This window comes from Corvus brachyrhynchos, unplaced genomic scaffold (genome assembly GCF_000691975.1).
Source record: "Corvus brachyrhynchos isolate BGI_N302 unplaced genomic scaffold, ASM69197v1 scaffold14, whole genome shotgun sequence".
Lineage (NCBI taxonomy): Eukaryota > Metazoa > Chordata > Aves > Passeriformes > Corvidae > Corvus > Corvus brachyrhynchos.
Window position 1 is genome coordinate 12850724 of NW_008239110.1, and position 27503 is coordinate 12878226.

The 27503-nt window shown below is 39.3% G+C and overlaps 1 long non-coding RNA gene across 1 annotated transcript in view; it reads right to left on the minus strand.

The window, feature by feature from the left end:
- Positions 1-10958: 10958 nt before the first annotated feature.
- The window catches only part of LOC108448049, a 39489-nt gene continuing 22944 nt past the window's right edge, over positions 10959-27503 (minus strand). Inside the window, exons 2-3 of the long non-coding RNA XR_001863835.1 lie at positions 20968-21109; positions 10959-17475 (exon numbers count right to left, since the gene is read on the minus strand). This is a non-coding gene — a long non-coding RNA (uncharacterized LOC108448049). The remainder of the gene's footprint in view (positions 17476-20967; positions 21110-27503) is intronic.

Below are 27503 nucleotides of genomic sequence, written 5' to 3' on the forward strand. Positions count from 1 at the left end.
TTTTTTTTAATCATGTGTAGGCTGCATTTGCAAAATCGTAGCCTGAGACTGTTGCTTTACAGCTTGGAGATTAAGTGATTTTAAAGTTCTTAAAAGGAATAGCTAAACTCTCTCCGTAAGCAAATTAAATATGAATCAGCTGTTTAATTCTCCAGGATAAAAAATTAAAGCAACAGGAAGAAATGTACTAAATGAACAGCTTTATGATCTTGTTTGCTACAAAGTATAGCTAATTAGAGAAAACATTATGAATTTAAACTTTGCTGGAATGAGAAATTGTTATTCACAAAGGCACAGTATGGCTGTGCATGTAGCCTGCCACTATTTATGATGCCAAGTTGACTCTTGAATAGGTTGTGCAATTACCAGAGGAGGTGAGAGAGATGGGAGTCTGAAGATGACAAACACTGCTGGCTTCCATAATCTCAACTTCTTTCAGCCATATATACAGAAACACGAACTACAAACAGAGCAAATGGAAAATGGCACTGCTGAAAGCTTTTCTATGGAAACCTTGAAACAATTTCATTTCCATCTTCTAAAATTTCATAGGATGTGTTCTTAGTCTTCATGACAAGGTTCTGCCTCTTCAGCATTACCTTCTTCCAGTTATGAGAATTACCATTTGATCAGTATTTATTGTTGTTCATTAGGTGCTCTACCAAAATCTTTGAAATGAAGTGTCTCCCAAAAGAATGTACTAAGAGGTATGAATGAAAATTTGAGAAATATCAGACAGGGAAAGACTTATTTATACTCCTGTAAATGCAGCATCTTGATACATCTTCATGTTTTGTTACCTTGCACACTTCTGACTTGACAGCATCATGCTCTGGAGCTTGGCTGTAGAGATGAAGGGAAGGAACAGAATTTCCAGAGAGAATTGCAGCATATCCAGTTGTGGTGGCAGGACACTCTGCTTGACCCTTTGAGCAGAACTGATGCAACTTTTGAAACAATTTCAACTCCTGTCCCTATTGAAGAGTCCAACAATCATAAATGAAGATTGAGAGGAACCTGAAACAGGTTTTTTTGCATAGCTCAGCAATGGATTTAGCACAACTTTTTGAGAAGGATTAGATGCTAGTATTTTAAAGGGCATTTACAAAATATTTGTCAAAAAATAATTCTCATATCCAACTGTCTTAATATAATGACCAAATAATTTAAAATGTACACTTAAAAAAATAAAAAAGACTTGCAGTTTTAAAGCCTTCTTTATTGTAAAATCACTTAGGAGAGATAAGAAAAAGTTCTTTTATGGAAACCTTAAAGATATTGTTCCTCTAGCTGCTGTACATTTGGGTTCTTGAAGAGGAGATAAAGGCATGGCTCTTCATTTGCAGATATTTTTACATCTACTAAATGACTGGTTTGAAGCCATTATGGTTGAGGCCCTATCTCATGACAAGTCCTTACTGCTGCCTTCTGCTGCGAGTGAGAGCAATATCTGAGGCCTTTTTCTTCTTAGGTTTCTTTCCTTCTCACGAGTTTACCAGTGAATTGGGTCATTCTCTGTGCCCAGTGATTTTGTGGTAACTTGTTGGTTTAGAGTCCTCCAGAATGATATCTTTAATATACTTATGAAACTTCTTCACCAGTAAAATATGTGGGCTAAGCCCAAAACCAACACTAGCACATCTGGGGTGTCTATACTTTCTGGCATCACTTCCCAGTACAGCCACATAGTAATTAAATATCTAGCTGATATCATAGCCAGTCTGGATAGCAGTTTTATCAGATGTTAAATAGCAGGAAAACATACAAAAATAGCAATGGCAAGCTCTGCTTTATATGATAACCTCAGAATGCATCATACAAAATAAGACATTATTAGCTCTTACTGCTGGTTGAAACAACATTCCCATTTATGTGGTAGTAAAGTCACTTAACTGATAGCAGTGGAGTCCTACTAAATGATTTCTGTGAATTCCCTGACACGCTTTGAATATAACTATTGAATATAGCTATATTGAGGTGTTGAATATAGCTGCTCCCAAAGGAAGCCATGATGGAGGGGGATTGTAGGTCAGCAGGGTGACATTTTCTTCATCCAGTGACCAAGGGAATGAGCTATATCTAACAATGCCAAGTCAGGGACTGTGGTTTCTTTTGCCCTCATATTTCTCACTTAAATCTGTGTCTCATGGTCCTTTTCTAAGTTGCTACTCATCACAGCCAGTTTAATTGTTATCCTCCTTATCAGTGACACTGGTACAGCTGAACAAGATTAATCACAAGTCATTTAATCAAACCAGACCCTCTAATTTCTGTTTGCATTTTGGGTTTTTGATAAGAATTATCTACATTAGTTCACTACTCCACCACTGTGTCCTGTCCAGTTGCACATGTAGTACCCCACAGTGCCCAATGTCTCTGGACAGCAAATTCTTCAGCTGTGTCATGGTTCTGCCACTTCCTTTTCATGTAAATCTGCTGTACCTCCATCTGCCACCTGTGGAACAGGGTTAATTTAATCTGCCTTGTATACTGGGGCTGCTGGGTAGGGCTTAATTCCCTGGGTGTGTCTCTAGTGCTGCTTTATTTTGGATGAGACTTTTGAAGTGGACTTTCCATCTGCTCTGATTACCTCACTTTGGTTCATCTTGGAGCAAGTCTTGCCATATGCTTCTTGGGTCCTTGCTTGTGTTCAGCTAGGGGACACAGTCCAGCTCCACATCTGATGCTGTTCAATCAACAGAATGGAATAAAGCAAGTCCAAACTGAAACCTTCAAAATATTTAGCATAGGGAATATTGAGTCTCTGGTACTAACTGTTTTGCTCTGCATGTCCATTCCTATTGTGCCATAAGATATACTGAAAGCATAGACATTATAACTGATGGTTGCCTTTGTGATCCTTAAATGAAGAGAACAGCAAAAGTATGAGGTTTTGTGTGCATTTCAGAGAATAAATGCAGCCTTTGTGTTTTAATCCCAAATTTTGGCTTTATTTCACTGTACTATTTTAGTGGGACATTCCATAGTTTATATAAGAAAGTTTACCTTAGAAGATCTAATAGCAAATGGAACCTGCTTCTGCACTTATGTAAATAAAATCTATTCATGCTGAGCTCATTCTGGTCCATGGACATTAACCAGCAATGTTTATTTTTTTATACCTGGCAAATTTCCCTGAAATTTTCATTTTGAATAGATTCAGAAGGTTAACACCAGTAGTTTATTTTGATACACACTATATACACATCCTCAGATACTAAGCTACATTTTGGGGTTACAGTAAAGTTAGTTTTTAAGTCCTCCACAACAACATTCCCCTTACCCCATCATAGGCTTGAAATGAAAATATAAATGCCAGCAAAAGAACTCTCGTACACGTCATTCCCTCGCAGCACTTCTGTGGTTTAGAGCACACCATTTTTATTGATGCTATCTTGTGGATGATTCTTATTCCACTCTTGTATCTTTCACTCTGATTAAATTCTGATTGTCTCTGCAGTATTACTTTCAATATAAAGAAGCATATGAATAATGAGGCCTAGAGAAATATTTTTTGTTACTTGCTCGAGTCCTTGGTTTTTCTTTTGTCCTGTACAAACCTGGCTTTTTTCTGTTTACCATCACTACTGACAACACTGCAGAAACCCCTTTTTGAGTGGCAGCAAAGTATCACTCAGTTTCGCGCACATTATCTTATAGGCCAGCTATGCTCAGTTAGCTCTCGTACTGATAAAAGTCTCTCCATGTCTCTTAGCCAACAGGAGGTGCTGAGGAATGATGCAACAAATATCTTTTCACTGAGATAGTCGGGTTCCCTCTGTGCTCAACACAAAGGTTTTCACTAAATTGTGAGCTGGATCTAAGCATTGTCACATCAAAGTGAGGATTTTAGTTCTATTTTTAGGATGGCATTTGGCTAGAGTAGGGACATTCTTCTTTTGCTCTTGTTTTTATTAAATAACCTTTAAGACAAGTGAGCAGGGACATTCAACCCAAAGTAATGCTTTTTGCTACTCCAAGAGGGAGCAGTGTCAATGCACGGCCTTTATTAAAGGCTTGGCTCTTCTTGATCTGCTTGGAATAAATGACAATATATTACAATGCTAGAGGTGGGATAACCAATAAAGAGAGGAAATATCTCTAATCCTTAAACTAACTAGCAAGATAAACTGCAATCACAGCTTTAGATTATATATTATGTTAAACAGTGATCAAAGAAAATCCAAAGGAGATAAGCAAATATAGAAGGATTTTCTTGTTGTCAAGTTAGTGACTACTGGTTATCATTCACCCCTAAAAATTCCCCTCTGCATTTGTTAAGATTAGTCCTAACATAACTGAAATGACTACTGGACCCTTGAAACATGAATCCTCTTCTCACTCCACTTGCAACTTGCGTGTAGTGACTAAGTATCTTCAGTACTCTTCTAGGGAACAATTAGTAAGGGCTGGAAAATACGTATTATTTCTCATGTCACTGTATTCCTTCAATTTCCTGGAGGTTTCGGTTCTCAGTGTGTGATGCGGACACCTTTCTTCCAGTAAGGTCTATGAAACCAGATAATCACTCAACACAAACACTTTATTAACAAGAGCAGGCAGGCATATGCACCTTGGAATACTTAATCAGCTAGCCAAAAGCAATCACTGAACCAGCAATGAGTAGTTTAAACAAAATATGGAATATCATGGAAGACACCAGGGTGGGAGAATATATACTGTAATTCCCATCCATAAATATGAGAGCCTAACAAATTATAAATGCCTAGAAAGATAATCCTGTTACCGAATAAATCCTACAATAATACAGTGTATAATCACTTTGTGAACGCTTTGAACATTTTTACAGTGATAAAAAAGTGTTGCATGGATTTATCAGGAACAAGTCTATCTCATTTATCTTTGACAGATTAATTGGCCAAGGGGATAAGGATGAAGAATAGACTTGTTAGATCTCAATTTTAAGAAAGCTTTCCACAGAGTCTTCCACACTTTTCTCAAAAGGAAACTGGAAAAATGCAGTTGATTTCACCAAAAGATACACATGGACAGATGTCACTTGTTGGTCTAGTTCTAACCATTATTTTCATGAATGACTTCATATATGAAGCAGTGGATCCTCAAGTTACACCAGCAGATAGGAAGTGCCTGCAAGTGCCAGCACTTCAGAGAACTGTGTTAGAGCCTGGAGAGAAAATCTGATACAAGTGGTACAAATTAAAAAAAAAAAAGTGTAGTTTGCCACAGATATCAACTGCATGAATACAAAATGGGAAATGTTTATGTGGGATGCAGGACAATAAATAAACCTGAAGACTATACAGCCCCTAAGCTAAGTAAGAGTAAGCTGCACTATATGGCTGAGGAAAGGTGAATCTCACTGCAGAGCATGCTAGTTAGAGTGCCTTATGCTCTGTTTTACTCTGCTGGCACTGGGGAGACTCAGTTTGAGTGCTTTGTCCTGTTTTAGGCACCACATTATAAAACTATAGATAGATATATAGAAACAAACTGGAGAGAGTTCAGAGGAGAAGAATGATAACTAGTATGGAAAACACACTGCATGAGGAAAGGTCAAGAGAACTGGTACTGTTTAGTCTAGAAAAAGAAGATTAGAACAATGTGACAGCAGCTTTCCTGTATACAGAGCTAACTGTTCACCATGTCCATGACAGGCGGACAAGGAGGTGGTAACTTAATTTGCAGCAAAAATTTTGCTGCCCTATTGGGAAAAAGCTGTATCTTGGAAGGCAGTAATATGGTAGATTAAGCAGGTCTCCAACAGAGCGTGTGGAATCCACTGCACAGGACAGATTTGTGCAGGGGTGAGGTGTCTCTCCAGCATGGTCCAAGGGACTGAGGATGCCTGAAAGCAGAGAGAACATTTGTCTGACTGTGTATTCATGTTTCTGTCGTTCAGCTTTCTAGCAAGAAAAGAAATTCCCACTGGATTTCAACTTGTGACAAAGAGTTTTAGTATTTCTCTGGTCTTTAAGGGATATTTATTTATCCAGTTTCCATTATTTCAGTGTCTTCTCTTATTGCTCAGACTGCTCCTCAAAACTCATAGCAACATGTATGTTACTATCACTATTTCACTTGGAGCTTATTGCTCACACTCCCATTTCGTGTAATGTGAAAAAACATTCTCACATTTAGGAGTATGCAATATCCTGATAACAGTTTAAAAGGAAAATATTTACATTAGTCTGGCTGTGATAATGTGAGTAAATATTTAGCTGACTATTTAGTAGCTGGGTAGTCAAGAAATGCCATACAACCCAAAACCAGATGAACAACAAGAAGATTCAGTTCCATTCACTCCTTTCCTGGCCCCAGAAATAGGTACTAGCACAGAAGTAGAGACTTAGCTACTTTCCACATGTCTGGACATGCCAGTGTCTCAACTCATCTTACTTCAAATGCCACTTTAAAATACATCTGTACTGTAATGCATAAAAGGAACCTGCTGTGCAATAACATCTTATGTAAATTGTGACTTGTGGTTGTTGCTACAGCTCCACTAAGCATTACAAGCACATTTCACCCCTACACTTTAACTGGCCACTGCTTGTCTTAAACACCTGCCTTGTGTTTGAGATTGCAAACTTTTCAGGTCAGAGTTTACCTGATGCTTGTACAGTGCCTCCCATATTTCCCTCCTGCCTGTCATTCCCATTAGTACTCTAAGCACTATTTGTGCTATCTACTGTAGTTCTACAAACCCAAGCTATGTCTAAACTCTTCTTTGTAGCATCTTTAAGTTGGCAATTTTTAGTTATCCTCTGGGACCTTTATTAATCCACCATGAACCTTTATACTACAATATTAACTTCCTGTCCTTTGGCTAAAGCAATGCTGCCCTACTCCTATCATTCCAAGAGGCTTCTGCAGTGCTTATTTTCCTGTTCCTATGGACCTGTCTGCTCTTCCACTGGCTCCTCCTCCACCACCACATCAAATAAACTACCCCCTGCTCTTCTCAGGCTGTCTAATGGCTTGCTGCCATATTCCAAGAAGCCAGTTCTGTTCTCTCTCTTGGCCAGCTTTCATCACCCACATCCTAGATTTTCAGACATGTACTTGCACATTCCCAGCTCAAGTTTTCTCAGCAGAGTAGGCAAAATCAAATTTTGCTACCCCAGCAGGTTGACTGCTGGTGTGCTGGCACTGTTGATAATGCTTTTTAATCGTTTCTTCTACTCTCTTTTGTATGGTCTGTGCATATCAATCTCCTCTCTCCCCCACTCTCCCTTTTCCACTCCCAACCCCCTTTTAGGTTAGCAATTTATCAGGGAAGGAGCCAGTCATTTGTTTCCCCGTCCAGCACAATAGGGTCTTGGCCAATGACTGGAACTCACTGATAAGTCATTCAGTCTTCATTAGCATCTCAAGTTTTCTGCTTTCCATTGCAACATACATGGCTTTTAACAAGATCAACAAAGTTGCTCCCAAACTTCTGATCATTAGGCGTTTCTTCATTTTCTTTTAACACTGACTGATCCAGCTCTCATTTCCTTATCAATTCAGTCTCTCCAAATCAGTGCCTTTTAAGAACTGCATAAGACTTTCTATTTTTTCCTTTTCTTTGTTGATTAATTTGTCTTCTTCAACAGATGATCCTTGAATCATAGTTTATCCTGCTTGGTCATTTTACCATTCCAAATTATATTACCAACATTTTTCAGTCCTGTAAATCATATAATCAGTCACTACTGTTAAATCTGAAGAGCACTACATGCTCAGAGGAATTGTCCACTTCTTTCATAGAGAAGCTCTAAAGTCTGTGGTGACCTCTAATGGTTGTAAAAACCCTGTACCTGGAGCAAGAACACAGGGATTTCTGGATTTCCAGTCTTTCTCTTCATCTACAGAGGGCACGTTTACTCAAACTGATAATTCTGTCACTAGGATGAATCCAATATACCTTTTGCTGTTGCTGATATTGTTCACCTATTATTTGAATATCCTGGAGAAAAAAAATCCGTGAAACCTCTAGAAGGTCAGCAGCATGCAGGTACCCTCAGCCATGCATCTTTTTCACTCCCAGTGCTGATAATATAGAGGCCTGAACACCTGGCTGAAATTAGCACATTTATAAAGGTCAGCTGGCTGAAACTCAGAGAAAAACAGAAGAAATAGTTTCAGCAAATGGAAAATATTTGGCAGAACTAGCCACAGCAGTTCTCAACATGGGGAGTTCTGCTCTGTCAAATAGCTAGCTGTAGTTATCATCTTTATGGATTTCCAGAAGCTTGTTGGTTTTTTTAGTGAGTGGCAGAAGTGCAGGAGCCACATATCTGGCAACTTGATCACAGTGATTTCCCTGTTGGATGGGACTCCCAGCAACTTTCAGCATATTTACTGCAGCATACTGGGCTTGGGAAGAAGTTGCATCTGCCCCGGAAAGAGTCGCACAACAGCATTTGTGCCTGCAGCAAGACTGGAGATCTCATTGCTCTGCTTGTTTTGCTGGATGGCTGCTGGATGACAATGTGCTTTGAAGTCCCAGGTCTCCATCTGGAATGAAGCATCTTCAGCCAAGGTGTACCTGCTATGTGCATCACAGCATGTAAGCTGTTAATAAGGGTTCTTAGTAAGAACTCGTTTCATTTATTAAAATATAACTACATGTACAGGCAGTGGCAAATGAAAAGGAAGACAAGGCAGAAAGTGCAGTTGGCATTTTACCACTATGGCGCACAGATGAATAAAACCTAACCTAACCAGAGGTCAGAAAAGACCATACTTGGTGAGTTACACTCACAGTTTGTGGCTAGGACAGAAAATGAGAATTATCATTACCATATACAAGGTTGGACATCATGGGAAATCATAAGGATTGCTTTGGAATTATGAAAATGTGGAACTTGTTGGTATTTGGCCAAGTCCCAAAACCCCTGGTTCAAGTTTCACTGTCCAAAGGCCAGTTTGATTAAGGAAGGAGGCTAAACTCAAATGACTTGGGTTAGGATTTGGACTCTTCTATGTTCTTGATCATCTTACTATCCTGTAGAAAAAATTGGAAGCATATGAACCATTTCTTGAGAAAAATAAAGCAAAACAAACCATTTTTTTTTTCTTCTGCCTTTGCTTTTTGCTCAAATATAGGGGAAATTATTAAACTTGGTAAAATTCATTATTCATTGTTGGATAAGCACTACAAAATATATCTGCAATGCTTTCCTCAATTATAAAGATTAGTCAGGCATTTACCTTTTGCTTGCTACTTGGACTCAGTTTTAACATCCCAAAAACCCCAGGTCCAACCCCTTGGTTTGCAAGAAGACTGCTTTAAGAAAGTAAGATTAATAATCCACTATGATTTTTTGGAGAGAGCCACGATGTGCTCATTAAATGAGGGGACTCATCTTCTGTCCTTTTCAAGACCAATTTTCCTAAGTATTCTAATGTTCCAGTTTTACTGCAAAAAAAATTACTGGAAAACAAATGCACTCGTGGTAGTTTCAATATATACTTGCAGTTCTGGAAAAAGTTTCAAACAGCAATTTAAACTGTACAGGAAATCCACAGATGTGAGTGTGAGCTAAAAATGGCACTGCTTGGAATAGTGGTTTGGCGCAGAAGCACTGGGCAGATAGAAGATTTCATACTCAGAATAATGAAAAAAAAGGGAAAAAAGCTTTGAAGAAGCAGCAAAGGAGTCAGCTATGAAACGGCATGAAAGTTTTATATTTTACTTAAGGCAGAAAGAAAACAAAATGTAAAGGGCTTGAAGATAATGAGTTGGTTTTTTTTAATGACAGAAACCAATTAAAAAGCCATCTTTAGACCATTTTTTAAAGAAAGTGACTCATTAAAAGGAACTATAAATAAGATTTGAGCTTTAAAAAATTGTTGGGAAAAGACTCTTTACTACCTGACTGGACACTTTTCATTTATGGCCTGTCAGGAAAAATTTTCAGAAAATTGAAAGACTAAGGCTAAAAAAATATGACAAACAAGTAGCAATTTATGTGATGTGGCTGTCTGCATGAAAATTGTTCATAATTTGATTCATGTGTGGAAACTCCTAATAAGTTCAATTTTGTGAAGATGTGGATTTCTCAAAGACGTAAGCAGAACTGAAGAGTTCAAGGACTGCAATGTGTGTGTAAGCTGGAATTTCTTTACATCAGGTGGAACAGGAACTGTGTCAATTCACTAGTCCACTGGAAAAGGCTTAGAGAGAAATGCTCCTAACTTAATTCAAATGCAGATTTAGAGATGAGAGTGAAAAAAGGTTTTATCAGCAAAAATCTGATGCTTTAAAGGCTGAAAAATGTCAAGCATTGGATTAGTGGAAAAGTGGATGTTGCTAGATGCTAAGAGAAGTACAACTTTACAAAGAAAACTGGAGCAATAGCAAACATTTTTTTTTCAGGTATATAAAGAACAAGGAAAGAAGAGACTTCTAATTAAACATGTGGCTGTTATTAGTAAGCCAGGGCAGAGAACATAGGTTTGGCCCTTAAAGTAACTGAATAATTTACCTCTGAGTTTGATGGGAAGGATAATGTTGGACATGAAGTCTGGGGTGGAGGAGTTAATGAAAACAGACTACAGAGGTGGGGAGGAAAAGGTGCGGAAGACTTGGTTTGTTCAGAGCCTCCACAAAGGTCAAACAAATGCTAGAGAGCAAATAGCACTCTAACTGGGACTGTCAGTATTTTAAGAGCACTTTCCTACCACTGAGTTCAGCCGTGTCAGGCACTGCTGAAGTCACAATTGGGCCATTGGGCAGTTGCCTAATGGAAGGTGTTGGGTGCTCCTTATCCCAATTCTCTCCCAAACAAAAGCATATAGTTTTTAAAAACACTTTTTTGACTGGCATCCTCCCTGGTGGGGCCAGTGTCTTGGGTGAGCCTGGAAGTTGTGGTCACTTTAAACCAGCTGGTGAAACACTAAAGGAAAACATTTGCTTGCTGCTTGCTCTTTGTATTTCTTTAAATGATCAGAATAGCAGAAAACTGTGGACTGTAAAGGTACAAGTTTATTAGAATTGCATATTTTAGGAGTTTCTTTTAAGAAGAGTCATTCAAAAGCTCTTTTAGAAGGAAGAACCTGCATTTAAAATGTCTTAAAGCAACCATGCAACAAAATACTGAAGAAATATCAAAAAGAACAACAAGTACAGTGCAGTAATTTTAACAAATAATAGAAACAATTAAGATGAAATAAATAAAAGCAAAGCTAAAAAGAATTATGGCATAAAACACACTCATGAATGCTATGATTAATGTAAAGGGAGATTGCATATTCTGTTATAAATGTTTAGTGACTTTATTTTTAACATTGTAGTTTACATTATGGATATAATAGCCTTTCAGAAATGGCAGATAAATGACAATTTCAAGCTAAGAATTTTTCAACTACTTAAGGAAAGCTTGAACGCCAAGTTTTCTTATGATTTTTATTGCAGTATATTTACATTAAAAGCTAGAGATATATAAACTAGAGCAAAGAACCCTTTACTCAGAAATATAATTTGTTTGGAATTCCTATGGCTCTGCTCTCTTGCAGCAATATGCATATATTTAGATGACAACAATAAATCTTAAGAATAAAATCTCAGTACTTACAGATTAAAATACACTATATTTTATTTTGAAAGTTAATTTTATAATTCAACTGATACAAAAAACTCATGCAAACATTTCTAAGAGCCTATCTATTTAAAAAAAACCAACTTTCTTATATTGTTTATGGTTACAAAGTAATAGTTGGTTTTGTACATTTTTGCAAACATATATATCCCCTGTTGATGACTTTTTTTGTATTTTTGCATTACTATGGGTTTTATTTCCTCTCCATTCAGGACTGGAGCAAACAAATGAACTGTTGATCTGATAAGAGAGAAAACACATTGATGGATCATAGAAGACGGGCATGAATTTTTTCAGATTGCTGGAAAATATTTGCTATAAAAGGAAATAGGCATTTTTTGGGAAGCATGTTATTGCTATGAAATTCAAAGCCCAGTTTAGGAGACCTTTTGCATAAAAATACCACCTCTGTCTTAGGACCATGGAAATGTAAAATGGGCACCATTGTGGTTACAGATATTGTGAAAGACCCAGGTTAAACTTAATGGCCCCACTGAAGTAATTCAATTTCACAGAGATCTTAGGCTGGAGTGAATTAATGTGATCACTGAACTGAATTTTTCTGTGGAATGAATTTTTCATGGACCAGCTGAGCTGCTCTGTTATGAGGGTGCTGCAGAGTGATGACATGAATTCAGAGCAAAGTATTGTACTAAACAACTAAAGGCAAACGATAACAAACTGTTTTATGTATGTGCAAGTGTTTGTGTGCTGCCTGGAGTTTTATATATCTTCTCAAGTACTATATTTCCTCATAGTACTTGATCTGGAGTTAGGAGAGATGCTATCATGTGCTGGAACTCTCCTGGTGTGCTATGAATGACATAATTCACCCCTGATATGTAAGTTCATGATGAGGAATAGAAGGCTACTCTGCTTTTGATCAGTTTGTTATGCTCTTGTCTGAGGCATTACACAAAGCCTCTTGGGCAGAGCAATTAAACTAGTCAAAGCACTCGAACATGGCTGGTTTGCTGGAAGCACTGTGAGGTGGCCTCATGGGGCCACACACTAGATTTATGATGATCTAATTCAAACTTGTGCAGCTGCAGGACGTTTTATAACTTCACTTGCTTTATGCTGCGTTGTGTGTGGCGCCAATTCTCTTGGACTGGCAGATTGGCTTGGAGGAGGATCTGGTATTGTGTTTCCAGTGTTTTAAATACTTTTTTAATATTTGGAAATTGCTGAGCTTACACTAGGATAAGAATCTACTAGAGTGAAAAGGTAATGAAAATGACAAACAAAGTCGATTAATTTACCTACTCCATCAGTGATTTTGGTTTCCAAGTGTTTATAAGCCTCTGGCCAGAGTGGTTATCCTTAACTGAGGCTGGCGTTCCCTAATGAATTGTTTCTATAGTGATGTCCTTCAGCCTCCCTTTAATGAGCATCTGTTTTGCAAGTACTGGCAGTGGCAAGATAGCTGCTATGACATCACACTTGCAGCAAGTGGGATTGTGCAAGGGGCAGGAGGATGATACTGCAAATTTTCACCAGCGTATACTGGGATTTTTGTCTAATGATGTTGAGTGTTACTTCATCACTGACACCAGTCTTGATGAGGGAAAAATGACTAAGGACTCTCACATTTACACAGTTAATGTTGTGTTCTATATTCAGAGAGGGCTGTTAAAAAATTAAATTCAAAATAAGGCAAAATTATTCAAAAGCACAAAACTCACTGTTTTTCAGTAGGTTTTCAGTCTGGACTTTTTGCTGGAGTGAAGGAGTCTGTGGAGCTGCAGGGGCAATGTGACATATGCAGTGAGGAGCTAAGAGCAACACAAGCAGCCATCCACGTCTCCTCCCACCCCGGGTGGGCATGGAAAGGACTGAGAAAGGTAGGCTCCTTGCTGCCAAAGAAAACCGATTGCAGTGTGTAGACAAGGCTCCATTTTCAATCACTATACAATGCTGTCATTGTCACTCTTTGTTTAGTGTGTTTTAAGCAGTAGATAAACTGGTTAACTGCTTTCCAAATGAGTTATGTTTGCAGAGGGTTTAGTGCTCTTAAGAAAGCAGTCTGCACAGATGTAATGGGATCTGTGTAAAGAAGAGGCTGGTATCAGTTTCATTGTTCACTGACCTATGTATTTTTTGTGGGATTAATTTGAAGTGCTTTACATGTTTGTATTTTATTTCTTGAACTATTTCTTCATGACATGTGCTTTATGAAGTTTCTATCTGGAGTGATTAATTAGAGACTAGGCTACAGGTAAGGTATGGTGTGCTGATTTGTTAATGAGACCTCCTTTCCCAAAACCCTCCTTCCTGCTGTCCCAGGATAGAGGGTGTGTTAGTAGGTTGTATAGCCCAGCTGTCATGATTATTATGGTGACATTAGAGCTGTTGATCAGAGATCAGCCAAACCTGCCACCTCAGGGAAGGCTTGGTAGCTCTAAGATGACCTGGATTTGGCCAGAAACTCAGTAATGCTCTGACAATATTACCTGCTCCAGGCAGGAAGTTGCTCTCAGCACTCAGTGGACTAAGAAAATTAGAATTCCTTGTTAATATAGTCAGTTTTCTTATTCTGTGAAATATGAGGATGGCTGAGTCTCTTTTAGGTGAATGGAGCTAGTCATACATACGAAATTTTAATTGTTAAGTCTTTCTGAGAAATTTCTATGGGATAAAAATGTCCATTTCTGAGTTCAACTCAGTTCAGAAATACTCATGCATGGCTGCTAACTTCAGTGGAAATTTCTGTGGCATGGATGTTTTTTCCAGCCTGCTTGCTTAAGAGGATGATAAGAAAAGGTAAACACAAGCATTTTGCTGAATAAGAGTAGTACTTAAATGATTGTGTTGAGTGAGTACCTCCAAAATAAGACTCATGTTTCCCACGACCTTGTCCATATTATTGAATTTTCACTTTCCTAGCAAGATAATACTTTGAAGACTGGAGTAAACAAATCAAAGACCTTGAACACAGATTGGTAGGATGGCCTTGTTTTTTCTTTTCTCTTTCATGGGATTTGCAATTTTCTCTGCAGCATCATGTAGTGGAAAATGTTAGCAGAGCTGCCCTCAGATGATAATCTGTATTCTCCACAAAGTCAAGCAGTTTGAGTGAGGGCTGGAGAATGGCAGCAGAAGCATCTCGAAATGACCACTGAGTAACTTCGGTCTATTTTGTCCCCCACTAATGGATTACCTGGTGCAGACTGAGCTTGAGTCAGTTCTCTGAAACAATTGTAAAATTGGCAGAAGTATTGAGAGAAGAAAGCCTAAAAGGTACATAACATCAGTTCAGGAATAGCTTGGGGTAGCAGGCTATCCTGATACCCAAAAATGTGGGATGCAGGGCTCTACCGGCACTATTACCCTCAGACTGGACATCCTTCACTTTCACGTGCATACATATCTGCAGAAAAATGCCCTATAGCTGGAAAGAATACTATAAGGGAAATGTGATGGAACTGGACTTTTTTGCACTCTGAAGAAGATTAAGATGAAATGTAATAATAGCACAAATTCATCTTCTTTAAGTGAAGCTCTGATGAAAATGTATGTATTGAAAAACCTGGGTTGCTGCTCATGATGGTGATCCACAGCCAGGCAGGCCTAAGTCAGCATGGATAGAGAAAGATGAGTTGAGTTGCCTGTAGGTCCCAAAAATTGTTCATTACCCGTGAACATATATAAATCCTTCTCTTTTTAAGGCTAGAGGAGCAATGCCTCCCTAGTGCCCTTCTAATGCATTTTTGTAATGAATCATAAGTATGGACCTCTAATAACACAGAACAATTAAATGTCTGGTGCCCGGTGGGTCTTTTGGACTGCTGGTTATAATTTAATGGTAAATAATAAAAATGTTAGGTGTTCCAGCAGCACCTGAGAATGCTCAGACATTTGAGTAAACATTTTCTTAATAAACACAGCTGTGAGAGTCACTGATTTATCTGTCATTCCCAAACAGAAAGAGCACACCTGGCTTAAACAGATACAACTCTCCTTGAAGTTAATGCAAGCTGCTGTGATAGCAAGAGCTGAATGTAGCCTGATGTGACAAATCTCTGAGAACTGAACAAAAAACCCTTATTAACAGTCTAATTCTTTAACCACAAGAACATCCACTTTTACCAGGAAAATGTATGCTCCTTTCATATAATCTGACAAATGTGTCTTATTCCAAAGAAGATGTTTTTTAGGGAGAGAAAAAAAAAGTGTGGAGAAATCCAATCAGTGTTACTTAACCTACCTCCCTTCATGTGGATGTTCTCAACTCATTGATATTGCACAGGCTGCAATAGAACAGACAAATCAATCACACCATGGCACTGTTACTGGCTCAGCCTCTCTCCAGCCACTGATAAGTTGTCCTTTTCCCCCCCCTTTTTAACAAATGCATTTCTTCCTGGTGGGAGAAGCGCCATCAGTTTTACTAATGTCAGTGTAGGTCGAGACACTCCACAGTGCCATCCTTCCCTCTCCAAATATCCACATACACCTACGGAAAAACTAAATACTAAGAAGTGTTTTTCTCACTATGCTGGGATCCTTACAGGGCAATCAATCAATAAATAATAGTAGTGAAGTTGCAAGATATAATGAAGCAGGAGAAAGGAAGCAAAGAGGGCAAACTGAGGCTTTATTTTCAAGCCAGGAAATCGAAGACTCTGCCAAGCCATGTTCTGCAGCAAGACCCTAGCTTTTTTCTACAATGCTAAATGGTTGCTGCATAATAGTGCTTTTGGTGCTAACCCAGTGAAAAATGATTTTTTTTTTCTTTTTTTCATTTTTGAGAGTTTTCCCCTATTGTTCTGGTGAGCTCTGCCTGTGTAAGAACTGTGCACTTCTTTGTTCGTCTTCTTAATAGGTACCTTATAAAAAGTCAGCAGAATAAACTGGTTCAGCTAATTGAGACCAATCTATCTTCCTCTTCTTCTTCTTCCTCTTCTTCTCTTCTTCTTCTTCTTTCTTCTTCTTCTTCTTCTTCTTCTTCTTCTTAATTTTTTAACAAATCTAAATGTATTTTAGAGCTAGAAAAGTCTGAATATTAGACTTACACTATACTTGTATAAAAATATGTGAAGAGAGACTAATTCATTGGAAAAATAGTGTAATCTGAAGGATTCGGTTTGTATATTATGTAGGTGCATATGTAAAAAATTGCATTTTTTTTTAACTTTTCTTTAACATGTATACCCAACTCTGAAAACTTACAAACTGCTCTAATAAAATAGAAAATGTGCAGAACCCTAACACTCCCCTCTGCTTCCCAGCTAGAGATGAGTCTCTCCTATGTGGTCTGAAACACAGGGCATGTGTTTGGGGACCTCTGCTTCTGTGGATCCAACTAAAATGTTCCTACACTCCCTTGTTCCATAACTCCACAGTTGCATGTGCTCCCACATGGCTACTGGCTGCTTTGTCTTGTGGCACTGCAGGAAGAAGTTACAAAATATGAAGTGGGAGTTAAGCTGTCTGAGGCAGCACTCAGCTATTACTTGCAATGAATGTGGTCACGGAGTACTTCAGCTAATGTCTCCTCCAGCTTACCCTGTTCCAATCTGGCCTGGTTGTTCCTTGGAGCTTTCCACTGTACTTTGCTATGATGGGAGAAAATCACTGCATGTTCCAAATTTTTGCCATGTGGTTTTGCTTCTATTCTGCAGAATGTGTCCAGCCTAGAGATGGTTTTCTTTCTCAAGCAATGTTACCAGTCACATTTGGTTTCTAAGCCTACATGTGTTTCAGCAATCCTGCTCTGTATCTGGGTCCTGCAGACCCCAAATTGACGTGGCCGGCTCTCAGATTTTCTTGTCTTGGACTGTTTTTCAATCAGTACTTCTTGTAACAGCCTTCATTTGTTGATTGTTTTCGGAGTGCCTTGGGAGTCACAGAAACCAAGGATCAGCATCCAACAGCTTTAATTGATGCATAATGCTCCCCTAGATACCTTTGAAAGACAAAGAGTAGAAGTGAACAAATTTGAAGTGTAGTTTTTCAGTATTGGCCAACTTGCATATCACAAAACAATGGAAAGATCTTGGACACAAACAATGTATTCTGCTTGAGATTCTGTTCTCACACATTTCTTGCTACATCTTATCATTGCCCACAGAAAATGCATTCTTCATAACAAGCAAAAAGAGGGTTATAATCTGCGGTTGACCTTTGATGGAGATAATGATACATTTTCTTTCAAAATCTGTGTGAGGCAGAGTTATTCATAGCTTCATGAAAATGCCCTGTTTAAAAACAGTGCATTGTTTTAAGTTAAAAAAAAAAATCACATTTGATTATAGTTTACAAATGTCACAATCCTACCCTGCACACAATAGGGGAGCTATGTTCATGTGGAAATTTGACAAGAGCCCTTATAGAACAAGAAGTTGAAGAGGCTGTGATCAGTTTTAAATGTATAATAAATATGTAAAAATAAAACTGAGAGAAAGTTTATGTTTTTAAGTTTAGAACTGGACCCATCAGATAAACATAGAAATGGAGAAAATGTGTCATAAGACTTTGTATGCTCTGTAGTATTTCAACCGAAAAGCTCTCCCTGGATCATCTGACGCAAGTTTGGTGCATTCAGAATTCCAGTCGAGTTCCATATAATTTATTTTTATTGAGGGGTTTTTCTCATCGTATAAGGCACATTGTCTACCTTTCCTCTCTGAACGATATTCTACCTAACAGCCCTGATCTGTTCAATGATTCTGAAGGGCACAGAAGGGCTGTGGTCAAACTCTCCCTGTAGAACTAGTCAATGTTAAAATCAAGGTAGAGTTTACTTGAAGATCTCAACATCAATATCATCTTTATTAATTACTCCTGTTCAACTCAGAAACTTTTTATTTCATCCAAATATTCCTGTTAACAATTAAAATACAAGTAAATCTGCTGAGAGACTGATTTTATGGGCAAAACTAGTTGTAATATTTCTTTTCCTCCATTGTTCAGACTTGTTAATTTTCCTGATGTTCTGCAATGCCTCCTTCAGTTAATGGCCTTTTTTTTAGATGGCATGACTGGAAGAAAATGTGTAAAGGGCAGTTTGTGTTTGTAGTGCTGTAGAGTTATATGCCTCTGGCAGTTAATGGTAGATTTCTATGTTTAAACATATTTGTCAAATGCTGTGTTAGCTTAAATATTGAAAGGGATGCTTGGAGAATGCAGGTTACCCATATGTACATTTTCATCACACTGATTAAAATGAATTTCACAAGGAAAGTTCTATTAATGAAAGAGTTTAGGAGCTTCCACATTATTAATGCTTCTTGTTAAGCTTCTGGTATGCTCCGGCATTTCATTCTTCTGAACACATTAAGTATTCAGAGAATGAAGGAAAGGGGATCAAAGAAAGGGGAGTAGAGAAATGAAATTTTGTGTGCCTAGACTGTTTAGGAGGTGGATTTCAAATCCTAGGATAAACAGTAACCATAAGTGACTGCAAAAATAATGAGCATTAGGATATCTGCTAAGACAAATTTAAGGAGTAATTAAAATGTCAGCATTATCACCCAGTCTATGTAAATAGGGCAGGCTGTTCAGGCCTTTGGGTTGCTAGATCTGATATATAACTGTGACATGGTTTACAGCTGTTCTAAAGAAGTATAAACTAGGTATGAGATCTTACCACATCATTTTCTGGGAAATATGACCTCTTGCTTGAAAACTAAGGCAGAATTTGTTTAGGTTTGCAGAAGCACACCCTTAAGTACTTTATGAGCAGGGATAGATTTCTGAATCATTGTGCTAGGCAGAGACAAATTAGGCTTCTAATATACTATGTGCATTAGAAGTAATACAGCCTTTCAGATATACGAAGCAAAGCTAGAAACTGACTTATTTCAACACATGCACCTCTGTTTCTAAGGGATACAGACATCCAAAAAAAGGTTCATCATCTTGGATTTGTTGTAGTATAAAAAGCTATCAAACCCAGGTGAAATGTCCTGTATAAGTTTACACAGACACACCAATTTGATGGTCCTGGAATCCATTTCCTATTCCTTTCTGAGACATACCTGAGAAATTTTTTGTTAAACAAAAAGTTGTGGTTCTTTCCCTCTTTTTGTCAGGATGCCGTTCATAGACAAATATAACATTTTAAAAAGGTTTTGTCCAGACTTCAGTATAAACTCAGAAAAAAAGGACAACCCAGAGTGGATGGGAAATGATCCATCAAAATAATCATTATGTGGTGCTTTTTCATGCAACAGAAAATGAAGGGTTCAGTTTTCTCAAGCAAAGAAGGAAAACAAATACATTTGTGCTGTTTCTCAACTGCTGCAAATAGATTCAGCTTCACTGACCTCAGCAGAACAAGCAAGAGCCTGAATTTCACTTTATTATTCACATTATATTGTCACCATGAAGATATAATATAGTCTAAAGGTAGAAGAGATATAGTAAAGGGGAAATGCTTTCTCAAAGATGGGTTGTACGAGATCACAAAGGCAAAGCCTGGGCAGAGGGGCAAAGAGTAGAGTTAACAGATGCTTTCTGCTGACACTGTACCACAGTGAAAGGTTGTACATCTCAGAGCTCAAGCGCCAGTGCTACGGGTGAGAAGTGTGGAAGCACCATCCAGAACAAGCATGAAAACATGGAGTTGTAATCCTTCCAGCAGCAAAATCCTGGGTGAACTTTCCCCCTTTAAACACCACTTTTAATTTTACCCTCTCTTGGGCCCCTGGGGCTGTACTTCAGCAAAGCAGAGCACAAACTTTCGCCATACATGCCCAGAGCTGTCCCAGTCTTGACAGGATCAAGCAGCTCCAAGTTAGTGCCTCCTGAATTTTTTGCTGTGCTACAGTTCATTTTCAGTGAGGCAGGTGGGTGGAAAGTTTTATTCCTATCTCATAGGCTGATATGCAGGCTGCTCTTCTGAGGGTCATGGGTTTGAACCCCTCAGGCCAAGAAGGAAAATTAAGTCCATTCTTTTACCTTTGGGATTGTATATTTGAACAAAAACCCCCAAGATATTCCTCCCACACACAAAAAAAATCAACCCAGATAAAAAAACCCAATAAGTAAAAGATCAGTGTGATGAGCATTTTTTTCTTAAAGATAGTTGCAGGGCAAACTGTTCAGTTTTTTGAAGGAGTTTCACCTCCTGGCTTTCTCCAGGCTGGGAGAGCAGCAATGACAGAGATGGCCACCTGCAGCTCTCTTATTCTGCCATTAGTGCTCCCTAAAAACTAGGTTTCAGCAGCTACCTGCTGAGCATACTGATTTCAGGCAGGTCCAAGCTTAGCATGTCAATAGTTTTGGATTTCATTAGGAAGTATCTGACTCTCCTCTGAAGATATACGGGGGTAAAGATTTCACTCCAGGACCAAAGCTGGCAGACTGTGCTCTCCTGGGGCTAACCTTTATGTGCACACTGGGAGAGAAGCAGGGATTAAAGCCAACACTTAAATAGACCTTCCTTTTAAAATACCTGTGAATTCGTGCAGGATAGAACAGGGGCAGTCCACACATTCTGTCTTCTGCTGAAAATACATCTTTTGTGATAGTAGACACAAAATGCTTCATCTGTGTGCTTATGTGTGCAGCATGCATCAAAGTCTGTGTCTGCCGTACTGGAAAAAGTAAAAAATCAATCATATTAGGGCAAGTTGTTGTGTAAAACTTCCATCATACTCTAAAGCTGCTGTATACTTTTACCTGTGTCTGAAGAACCTTCTACCTCCATTAATAGTTATCACAGATTAATTCGTTTGTAAAAGAAGGCCACATATTTGCTGCTTCATCTTTTACCAAAAGCACTTTTATACAGCTGGTACTCTGTATTCTAGACTGACTTAAGCCATCTCACCTTAATAGGTTTGTTGGCTTTTGCTTGCTTAAGTTCCTGCTCCAAAGTAGCTGCTGCCGTTTCAGGTAACACACGTTCTAAAGTGTGCTGAAGGCAAAACAGCTCTGTTGAAAGGACCAAATATAATAATTTCTGATGGAAGTTTCATGAAAATGGAATTATTTTGAAAACCAAAATGATCATTCCTTAGCTGAAGTTTTTTTTTTTTTTCATATGCCATTGCTAGTGTATTCTTTCTCATGTAAATATAGTGTTTCCTAAAATTAAAGGGACAAGTTATCTCATTACTGTATGATCTAACATTCATGCAGCCCTTCTAGTTAGCTCTACATGAAGCTTCCAGATGCTAGACTTGATGATCTGAGAGGTCTTTTCCAAATTTAATGATCAAATTTCACTTCCCAAGGTGTGATGTTATGAAGGATGTTATAAAAATCAGTTGATTTGTAATCTTATATGAAGAAAGGAGGCAGTGATTTTAATCTGTCACTACCAAAGCTAGATTGTGAGTCAGTTTTATAAGAGCTACTAAATGTCAAACAAATAGAATAACAACAAACTTAGGTTAAAGCCTTGTGAAGTACCACTTTCCTGTCAGTGCACCTAGCTCATTTTCTTCATAGAATAAGAGAAACATAGAATCACATAATGGTTTGGATCAGAAGGAACTTTTAAAGATCATCTAGTTCCAGCCAGCCATGGGAAGGGACATCTTTCGCCAGACCAGGTTGCTCAAAATCCTGTCCAACCTGATCTTGAGCACTTTCAGGGATGGGACATCCACTGCTTCTCTGGGCTGCCTGTTTCATTGCATCACCACCCTCACAGTAAAGAATTTCTTCCTTATGTTCAATGTAAACCTCCCTCTTCCTGCTTAAAAGTGTTACCTCTTGTCCTATAAGTACAGCCTTGGTAAAAAGTCTCTCTCCATGTTTCTTATAAATCCTCCTTAAGTATTGAAAGGCCACAGTAAAACTTCCTCAGAGCCTTCGTTTCTCCAGGCTGAACACCCCCAAACCTCTCAACCTGTCTCCATAGGAGAGGTGTTCCAGTCCTCTGATCATCTTCATGTCCTTCCTCTGGGCTTGCTCCAGTAGGTCCACATCCTTTTAGTGTTTGAAGTCCCAGAACTGGATGGAGTATTCCAGGTGGGGTCACGTAAGAGCAGAGGGGGAAAATCACCTCCCTCGACCTGCTGGCCATGCTGCTTTCTAAGCAGCCCAGAATATAATGCCAGAAAATATTTTCCAGGCACTAAAAACTCTTAAAAACAATGGGTTCTTCTGCTCTTTCTTTGTGGGGAGATTTCTCTTTCAACTGAAAAAGCTGTTTACTGCTTTTATTATTATCTCTAATTATCAGCAAGGGCCTCTGACTTGAGGTGTGCAGGTGTTCAGAACATAAAAATAGCAAAAGCACAGCTGAGTAGTGTATAAAAGAGCACAGCTGCAAAAGCTTCACCTTCCATGCCAACCACGGGCCTAGACTTTTCCAGGCGATCCTATCCCCCTTATTGGGTCCTGCAATGACAGTGCTCTGCAGGGCTGGACATCTAGAAACGGGCTGGTCCTCAGCTCTGAGTGGTTACTCAACTACTCAGGGCACTAGGAGTAAAGCAAGAGGAGCCTCAGACTGCTGGAGCTGATAGAAGCCCTGCCTGAACTGAAATGCTCTAGAAGTGCAAAGGATCAGTGGAGGAGGAATAAAGAGTAATTCACTGTACATGCCAGCAGCACCTGCCAGCTCAGGAGAAAATATACAGAAAACAGTCTTATTTCAACAATAGTTGATTCTGCAGCATTAGGCATTTAGAAAAAGTTTCAGTTCAGTCACACAGAGGAGGTTAGCATAAAACTTTGGTAATGAAATGTGAAACATCTGTATCTGCAGAGCAGCACTAAGATCCCTCAGCTGATTTTAAACAGGCTTTGATATTGGCAGCAACCTGGCCACAGCAGCCCTGAGCTCAGCACAGGCTGATTTATCCTTGTCAGGGGGAGTATTTGGAAATGGTTATAGTGTAGTAAGCTTCTATAACAAAAAAAAAAAAAGCCATGAATTCTGCAAACAACAGGAAAAACAAAACATGTATGACTTTGTACGCAGACAATACTGAAGTTCTGGAGAAAACATTGCAGCTTCTTCCTAGTGAAAAGGGTTAAAATTAGATGAACATATCCCTTGTAAATGACCAAATGAAAATGAATTCCACAAACTGTGTTGCATAGTTATTTATGGGGTGGGTATGGATCCCTAGCATTAGTAATATACCCTGAACAGCTCCTGAGGTAGATGGGAATGATTGCCTCCAGCCAGGTCCAGCCCTTGTCCTCACCTGGTAAACTGCACAGGATGCACTCATAAACCTGTTCGTGCTGTGCCTGCCCTCTCAAGCACCAACCCCAGTTCTGTCACTAGCCCTGCAATTCCCTGACTGGGGACAGTATGAAGACTTTCCTACCTGTTTCTGTCTGTCAGTCAACTTGCTTTAATGAAATTTTCTGTTACTTTGGCACATTCCTAATGAGCTTCTGAAGAGAATGCTGGCAATGATATATATGTATCACATATTTCACTACAGAAATCAGCTGGCAGATGACTTGTGAGTCATCAGGCCCCATCTCTCTTGTCAAGCCTGTATCCCCCTGTCGGGTTTGTTTGACAGGAGACCAAAGAGGCAAAATGCGCTGTGGATTGCATGGCTATGCAGACTGATGTAGCAAGTTTTACTTTCACTGGAAATGTGCCTAAGGAAGTCAAAGAAGCACATTGAAGATCAAGAATTAACCTTTGAATCATGAGCTTGGGCAGCCAAAGGACTCACTCAAGCTTATGAAGTAAGGTGGTGGTTTGTCTTTGTGGGCCAAGGAATACAAGCTATCCCATGAAAGTGGACACAAACTGAAGGGCACTTGAGTGTCACATATGACTTCACTGCTAGAAACTGGAGAGTCACTGGAGACTTCCATCAGTCAAGGCCAAACAAAAAGTTCATTGTGAGCTGGGGTCCCAGAGGCTGCTACCACTTCATGAAAATTTTCCTGGGAAACAATGGTTGCTAGTAGAACTGGGCTGGAAGGGTTGTCACAGAGATAGATGCATATTACAGAGAAATATGCAACTTGTTCTCTAAAACCCCTGAAAGAAGAAATCCCATTTGTGACTTTCCTCAAGCAATTTGTCAAATAAACAATAGCTTCAGCAAACTGCAAGGGGCAGAGATCCTGGGCTGTGGGAAAGGAGGTGGATATGGGGTGCCCAGTGGTCTCCAGGGGGTGGCTGCAGCTATGGCACTGTGTGGGACTGCAGGGCAATTGGGATGTGGAGCATGATGGATGTCGTATGAACTAGAAATGCTGCACTGGAATGCTGGTCATTGTTTGGTGGTGGTGTTCTTTTGCTTCTCTTGAGAGAGGAGTTGTTGAGGAAACTCAGCCTTCATGAGGCCTTTGGTGGAGCCAGCCAGGAGGAGTGGCAGCGGCGCTCAGAAGCTCCAGTGGCAGTGTCCAGCAAGGAGGGGTCACACAGGCACTGGGTTAAACTCATCGCTGCCACACTCCTCATTCCACAGAGCAACACTGGAGAAGCCCCTCCCCACATGTGCTCCAAAAGGACCAGTTATACATTTGACCGAGGACACAATACCCAGAAACTCCTTAGGGGAAGGAAAGGGCATCGAAACCTCCTGTGCCTCCTCCCACGAGGGCCATAACCCCTCGAAGGTTCATGCTCGCTCATGTTCTCCACAGCTGTTGTGAAGCTGTGGTTTGCCCCTGTAGGATGGAAGAGCTTCAAAGGGCAGGGTGGAGAGCACTTTCACCCAGAACAGCCCCGGCCTTGTGGCAAGGGCGTGGGTTTTGATTTCCTTGGGCACAGGAGGGTGTAAACCCCAGCTTTCCCACATCTAGGGTAAAAGCCCTGACCACAGAGCTCTTGAATGTAGCAGAGGAGAGCAGCAACAGCTGCCGCTGCACTTCGCAGAGCAGCTCTCTGTGTTTTGGGAATGTTCATTGGCTCTACCCCTTGGGCAAGATGGGTGCAGGTGCAGGAAAGCTGAGTTCATTGGATCTGATGGTGCCAGAGTGTGAGTTAACTGGGTGCAGTGGCATGAGAGGCATTTCTGGACATGCCCACAGCAGAATTTCAGGAGTCTGGAGAATTTTAATGTGAAAAGCTGGCGCCTCCGGAGTTTAGGCGCTTCCAGGGTGTGGCAAAAAATGAGCAGGAATTTAGAAGTCTGCAGTTTTGGATGTAGGTGCTTCATCCTGGTAGAAATAAATATCTCCTTTCCTTCTGTCAGGCTGGGTACAGTTCCCCGAATTTGCAGTGTAACTCCTTGCTGAGTTAGGAACAGTTTTTCTCCAATTCAAGGAGCATTATGCCTGGCAAAAAAATAAAAACTATCAGCAGAAATGATGCCACAATGTTCTGACTCTATAAGATTTATGGGGCTGTGGGAAGCTAGTTTGGATGAATCATAAATAATTGCATGTAACATACTAATGTAGTTGCAGAGTGGGAGTGAGTTTAGTTTTATCCATTAATTCAAAAGACCCTCCTTGTGAGCATTTGGGAAAAGTAATTTAGCAAATTCAAGCATGAGTCAAGGTAACTTAAATTAGAAAAAGATCTTCCTAAATGGCTAAAAATGAAATGAAAAAAGAAGAAGAAATAAAACTAGGTGTCACAATCTAACAGCCCTTTTTTACACAAAAGGTTCCATAAAACATATGCATAGCTCCTAATATATTACTGCAGAACAATTCTTTCTAGTTTTATAAAGATATCATGTGTCATTTTAACACTGATAATAAATTGTGCATTTAGCAATATGTGCAACACATTCATTGATAAACGCTTTGGGCACAGCGCTAGAGTCAGCTGTTTTTGATATTAACATCACATCTCCCAGACTCAGTGTTTTGAGAGGCAAATTTGACTTAATGCCCAAAGTCCATACAGCCAAGTGGAAGAAGAATTACCACCAACAAACGACTTGTCAACTACTAGTGTTTCATAGGTTTGATGTTTTGCACTGGAGGCTGACGTTATCTCATTGACCTTAGCTTATACTGGTATTCCTCTGTGACATCAAAGAATTTCTTTTGGTTGTAAATAGTAACAGTATCAGTCCCTAACTAGAAAAGTTCCCGAGGATGAGAAAAAGCCCCATCTTTTTTGTGTCAAAGCTCTAAATTATTGCAAGGAGACAGAAGACTCCCTGAACAATGGAGATGAATAGGAGGGTTGCACTTAAAACGAGAGGCTGACAGTTGTGCTGAAAGAAGCTCAGCCTGGTTTCCTAGAACTGGCTCTTCAAAACTTGTCCTAAGAAGCTCATATTCCCACTGCTACAGCATCTCTTCCTACTTTTGCCTCCTCATATCTAGGCTGAGAGGTCCCCTGAGCCCGATGTTGCTAATATGTCAATATTGCTACTATGGGGTGTCCCGGATTCGACAGAACAGAAACAGACTTTAAGGCAATGCTTTTATGCCAGAGTTTTTAAAAGTTAAATGCACAAGACACATAAGGTATTCAAAAAGGCAAAGAACTGGAAAGTAAAACCTGAGTCGGTCAGTGACAGAGCCAGGACTATAATATAAATATCCGGCTGCCTACTCAAAGACTGATTTTTTGGATATCTCTGCCTGTCATTCCACATCTGTTTTTTCCAACAGAAGGATGTATATAGCATGTGATTTGCCCAATAAATATGGTTATATTTCCTCCCTTTCATTTTTCCCTGTCCAGAAACAAACTTACAATTAGAACTGGCTGGGAACTTTTAACAATGTCTTTTTCCACAAAAAAAAAAAAAAAAAAGTTTACCAGTAGGGGTTTAGCTGGTGTGGGATTTATTGTCAAAATGAAAATGAATCCACACTATAATATATGTTATTTACCTGGAAAATAAGGTACCTGGCATCAAGCCTGTAGCCTATATGAGGAAGAACAAGGGTTTGAATCAATTTTCTTGAATGCTCAATGAAGGTATATTCTATTGAGTGTTTCTATTTGCCTTTCTTAAAAAGAGAATATAATCTAATGTATAAACCTAAGAGATTTTTTCCCAGCGCTATGTCTTTTTTAGCACCTGTACTTTTCCAGTTTAAAATCTACAAGTGAATACTTTCTCAAGCGTGAATTTCAGAAAT